This window comes from Podarcis melisellensis (assembly GCF_964234715.1).
Source record: "Podarcis melisellensis genome assembly, chromosome: 3".
Lineage (NCBI taxonomy): Eukaryota > Metazoa > Chordata > Lepidosauria > Squamata > Lacertidae > Podarcis > Podarcis melisellensis.
Window position 1 is genome coordinate 8,030,400 of NC_138530.1, and position 6,102 is coordinate 8,036,501.

General features: G+C 41.6%; 1 long non-coding RNA gene across 1 annotated transcript; it reads right to left on the reverse strand.

Moving 5' to 3' along the window:
• Window positions 1-1,823: 1,823 nt before the first annotated feature.
• LOC309366483 lies at window positions 1,824-4,465 on the reverse strand. The gene is made up of 3 exons (XR_014166721.1): window positions 4,345-4,465; window positions 3,822-3,904; window positions 1,824-2,513 (listed from the first exon to the last, which is right to left on the reverse strand). It is a non-coding gene; the product is annotated as an uncharacterized lncRNA (long non-coding RNA).
• Between the last annotated feature and the right edge of the window lie 1,637 nt (window positions 4,466-6,102).

Genomic DNA, 6,102 nt, shown 5'->3' on the forward strand with positions numbered 1-6,102 from the left:
TGTGTGTGTGTGTGTGTGTGTGTGTGTGTGTGTAGTAAATAAGTCCAGGGGTATTTGTGCTAGGCATTTCCAAGTTGATTAGTTGGAAAGGAGGGAAGGAATGGACAGGAAACATTTCCAGGAACTTTGATTCTTTTGCCAGTTCTATGCCTTCCAGCATGGGAAACCCAGCCAGATGTGCGGGCTGTAAATAATAAAATTATTATTATTATTATTAATATTATTATTATTATTATTATTATATTGAAACTGACTGTGCTCATTCATGCACCAAGTGTATCCAGCTTAGATTATTGTAACACACTTATTGAAGAGGGTTTGCAACCAGACTGTTGCCTGAAAATATAAGCCAAGTGTTATTTCTGCAGCAGTGATGGTCATTTTGCATCGAGACATAGGCAGGTAAAGGTGAGCAATGTAACCCAATTAAACTCCTTAACTTAGCCTGTGTTCCTAGCAGATTAGTGCTAGGTACAACCAAGATCAGTTCATGTAGAATCTTTCCCCACTGCCATTTCCAGATCTCCGCAGCAGCGAGGCTTGGAGTGGTGTTTCAATGGTAACCTGGACATATCACCAAGCCTATGAGCTAAGACGCATGTTTTCACTCAAATGCCCAACTTCATGCCAGATGCAATGGCTCATCCAGTCAGGGGTACCAACTTGAATAAAATATGGGGGGCAGGTAAACCCCACCCCTTATAATCAATCACATCACATGGCACATGTACAACACTAGAATGGCAATGCCCATTAGTGCGGGGGCATGGCCTCTTCAAATATTTCATTAGGAGAGTCAAAGGGACCTCGGCCCCTAGGACTGGCTCCTATGCATCCAGTTCTAGAATTCCAATATCACTGATACTTTGGAAGATTTGAATTACCAGATAGTTAAAATGTGTTGCTGCCCACAGAAAGAGCAAGTTCCTGTCACCCACCTGCAAAACAAATTTCACCTAGTAGTAAAAGTATTTTAAAATACCTATTATTATGACTATTGATTAACATAATCTCCTGCTAAATGAGAGGGATTGTCCCATTATTTTAGCAGGGCATGTTTTCTGTCAGGGTTCCTAATGGGCATCACAATGATTCTGAATCATAGGCTGCATAGGCCTGAGGTTCATGGTTTCACTGAGTTTCTAAACTTGCCATTCAAATATTTGAAGCTTTTCACTCTGCCACATCTGCACGCAACAATATTTGGGCAAAACATATCCTATTGTATCTGTATCGGGGTGAGGGTTTAGCAGAAACAGAAATTGCACCATTTTGATAGGGACTTTTCCAGACCCTCCAAGTATCCCTGTTTTCCACTGCCTCCTGCAGTTTGGTCAAATTCATGCTGGTAGCTTCGAGAACACTGTCCAACCATCTCGTCCTCTGTTGTCCCCTTCTCCTTGTGCCCTCCATCCTTCCCAACATCAGGGTCTTTTCCAGGGAGTCTTCTCTTCTCACGAGGTGGCCAAAGTATTGGACCCTCAGCTTCACGATCTGTCCTTCCAGTGAGCACTCAGGACTGATTTCCTTAAAAATGGATAGGTTTGATCTTCTTGCAGTCCATGGGACTCCAAGAGTCTCCTCCAGCACCATAATTCAAAAGCATCAATTCTTCGGCGATCAGCCTTCTTTATGGTCCAGCTCTCACTTCCATATATCTCTACTGGGAAAACCATGGCTTTAACTATATGGATCTTTGTCGGCAAGGTGGTGTCTCTGCTTTTTAAGATGCCCCAAATCCCTGAGGCTCCCAACAGTTTATGTGAAAGCTAGTGTTTCATGTTGCCAGCCAGTCACAAAATACAACATTTAAACAATATGACTGAAGAATTCAGAATCAACAAATTTTAATGACCAAATTTAGTTAAGGGAACATTTACTGAATTCTGCTACTACTTTGAAAACAAATACAGAGAATTTTATATTTTGATTGCTGCATAGACCACAACGATATGCCGCCTGTCAGATACAGTCAACTGCTGTCTGAAAAGAAGTCCAGTTCTGGAGGCTGCATAATGCCTGCTGTCAGATGCCTGCCCCTTATGACCAAATCTTCCGATATGAGATGTTTATGTCAAATGTCAGTTAACCAGCAAATGTTAAGAAGATTCTTCCAGATTATTCATAACAGCAATGGAGATTTCTCAAGTTTCTTTGATTCTGGTATCCCCCCCCCCCTAATGCTGCAATATTAGCTACATCTACCTTCATTGCAAGCTGAGATTTGAGCTCCTCTAGATTTTGGGGTTGGCAAAGCCGCCCCACAATTTGCTGCTATTGAGCCCTGAAGTTGATTCAAGCAAATACCTATACAGAATAGGTCTTGCACAAAGACATGGAGCACATATGCTTCAAGTCTATCTTAGTGTTTTTCTACTTTGTGGGTAGACAACAGACTATTGTATACATATGACACATTCCTCCATAATAACTAGAGGGCCAATCGCATTCACGTGGTTTGCATTGTCCTTTGGCTTGATAACAGTGCTTTTCATTCCTAATGGTAGAGAATCCTGTAGAAAGCAACAAATATGACAAATGATTTCTGAGTAGGCATGCTACACATTTGCCAGAAGACATGAAGCCCGGCCCATGAATGGGGACCCATACATGCATTCAGGTGATGTTTCCAATGTCCTGGTGGGTTTTGCCCCAGCTGGTCAGTCCCTGACCTCCTCTGTTTTAAGTGATGAAGATCTACAGTGGCCTGTTACTCACATTCACTTGAATGTTGGAGAGGAGGGGGAGGAGGGAATTTCATATATTTGAGGACCCTGATGGTCCTCAATCAGCAGTGGTGTCAAGCAGCACCTTCTTCCACCAAGAAAACAGAAGTAAATGCTCCAGATATTGGTCCCCCCCCTCTCTGTGTGTGTGTGTGTACCTTGCAGAAATGAAGAAAGACTTTGGGTGAATTTGTATGTTCAGGGTTCCAAAGGGTTGGGCCATAATAATAATAATAATAATAATAATAATAATAATAATAATAATAATTTATTATTTATACCCCACCCATCTGGCTGTGTTTCCCCAGCCACTCTGGGCAGCTTCCAACAAAGTATTAAAATACAGTGGTCTGTTAAACATTAAAAGCTTCCCAAAACAGGGCTGCCTTCAGATGTCTACTAAAGAATCTGGTCATCTTCCTGCTGTACCAGTCCTCTTTCTATTTATTTATTTATTTATTTATTTATTTATTTATTTATTTACATACATGTCTCTGAATCATCTACCCCCATAAGTCCATCATTCCATGCTGTCAAGGAGCTCTCAATGAGACATGTCATCCACAGGGCAGGCGCACACAGAGAAAGCACGGGATGCAATTAGCATTTTATTAGCGGAAAACAACAATACAGCAATGTCCCTGGTTCGTCTTAACTCAATGAAGGCATTGCTGAAACTAAGCTCTAGGTACGCCTTTTCCCTCTAGCTTCTCACTCTGGATCCCACCAAGCAGCTGAAGGTTGCATTGAGGGGGGTGAGCTCCTTCTCTGCACTCATCTGGTTCATTGCTTCAAACAGTGGGTCAGAGTGGGAGGAGAGTCAGCAGGACTGATAAAGTCTGTGTGCATGCTGTGATTCTCAACTTCTAATCCTGCCCTGGAAGACCCTCCTTCTCCTGACCCACCTTGACTGCTCAAGTCTCCTGCTTCTATCAGCTTCCAGCTTGTCCCCTCTGCTGACTCCTCCTCAGTGTCCCACCACCAGGCTCTGGGCTCTAAGATGTCATCTTTGGAACCCTCCCTGGGGGGCTATTGAGAGGCAGGTTCCCAGCAGTCTTTTTCATCCTGCCAGACCCTGACACATGCATATCTTACCTGGATCAGGCAGTAGAAGTATCAGGGAGAGGAACACTGAGAGACTGAAGAAAGAGTTCATGGTGGAACATTTGTTGAAAAATCTGTTGTAGGTGGAAGAGAGGAGCTAGTTTAATCCTTCATCGACATGTGGTACCCTTGAATGAATCTTTCTCATTGGTTTGGATATTCCCCCCTCTACCATTCTGGTTTACAATGAATGGTTGTTGAAAGAGACATACAATATATATACTTTAGATATTGTACTTATTTATACCTACAGTTTCCTGCCAACCTAGCAGTTCGAAAGCATGTCAAAGTGCAAGTAGATAAATTGGTACCGCTCTGGCGGGAAGATAAACGGCATTTACGTGCACTGCTCTGGTTCACCAGAAGCGGCTTAGTCATGCTTGCCACATGACCCGGAAGCTGTACGCCGGCTCCCTCAGCCAATAAAGCGAGATGAGTGCCGCAACCCCAGAGTCGGTCACGACTGGACCTAATGGTCAGGGGTCCCTTTACCTTTATACCTACAGTTACATACCAAAGAAATGGAAAGCCTCTGTTCCTTTTGATTTAACTTCCTTCCTTGTGCTCTTCTTCAGCCTTTTAATCTCACTGTTACATGGCATCCCTCTTTGACCGAACTGTTTATATTGATCTGGAGAACCTGCCTGACTGTAGACTTCACACCCAAAACACGGAACATGACGAACAACTAGATAAACCCACTTTTCTTCAATAATCATTATATGAGATCAGGATCAATGTTCCTTCTTAAGTACCTTACAACCTACAACTTGGAGGCGCTTAAGGAACTTGCTTAAAACAATTTTGTTTCAGCAGTGTATTCAGGCATTTAGCAGTTACATGTGTTTTATCTCATTTTAGGTACACTTGGTTATAATTATCTTTTGAATGTTTATTATGATCTGAAGGATCTTCCTACTGGGCAGTCCCTCTGGATTGTGATCTCACATCAAAAATGAGGAATACTGCAGAGTAGGTAGAGGAAGCATTACTAATCTCCCTTAATTTATTTCATTAATTCCTCACCGTAAGAACTCGGACCATCTTCTGTTAACGTTTCTTTTTGAATAAGTATGTTATCCTGAATTTTACCGAACTGTTACAGATTTTCTTTACTTACTGTAGATATCACATCACTGACGCTCTTCATGGTTTAAAGAGTTGTTGTTGTTGTTAACCTTGCAAATCTGTTGTAGTAATTAATCTTATATGTTTGGCATTTATAGAAACATTATTTCCAGAGTGTGTAATGAGGATGCATGGTTCCCTCAAGTATTCTCCATGTGTTCATTGGAATGGTTTTACATTGCTTGTTTTAATGCTTTAGCTGTAGCAATAATAATAAAAACGAAGAACCATGATGTGCATCTGTATTGTTGCGCTATTTCTTAAACCTATCATTATGTATATTTTTAGTAGATCAGAGCTATGTACAAACAATATCATGTAGCATCTTTCCCGCAGTCATTTCCAGACCCCATTTTCCATGTTTACACCAATGACAAAAGGAATTGGAGTGGTGTGTACTATGGATTTATAAAAGCAGGGAAAGCAAACTTTATCCAATTCAAGTATTGCCAACTCCCCAACTTTAAAAGGGGTGTTTCCATCCACTCACCACATCTGCATTGCAGTTGCAAAAGAAAAGACTCTCAGTCAAATAATTACAATATTGCTGTTAATTTTCCGTTTTAGACCAGCATAACAGTTAACATGTGTTATGACCTATCGATAGAACCAGTTGACTCCAATTAAAATTTCTTGTAGTGACATGACCACTGATTGAGCCCAATTTATTTTCTATCTCAAATAGGGATGGGTCTCAACCCATAGTCTCTGCTTGTTTAATGTTCAATTCAAACTGTTGGTGCTGACCTTTAAAGCCCTAAATGGCCTCGGCCCTGTATTCCTGAAGGAGTGTCTCCACCCCCATCGTTCAGCCCAGACACTGAGATCCAGCACCGAGGACCTTCTGGCGGTTCCCTCATTGCAAGAAGTGAGGTTACAGGGAACCAGACAGAGGGCCTTCTTGGTAGTGGTGCCCACCCTGTGGAACGCCCTCCCTTCAGATGTGAAGGAAATAAGCAGCTATCTTCTCTTTAAAAGACATCTGAAGGCAGCCCTGTTTAGGGAAGTTTTTAATATTTAATGCTGTATTGTTTTCAACACTTGATTGGAAGCCGCCCAGAGTGGCTGGGAAAACTCAGTCAGATGGGCAGGGTATAAATAATAAATTATTATTATTATTATTATTATTATTATTATTATTAGT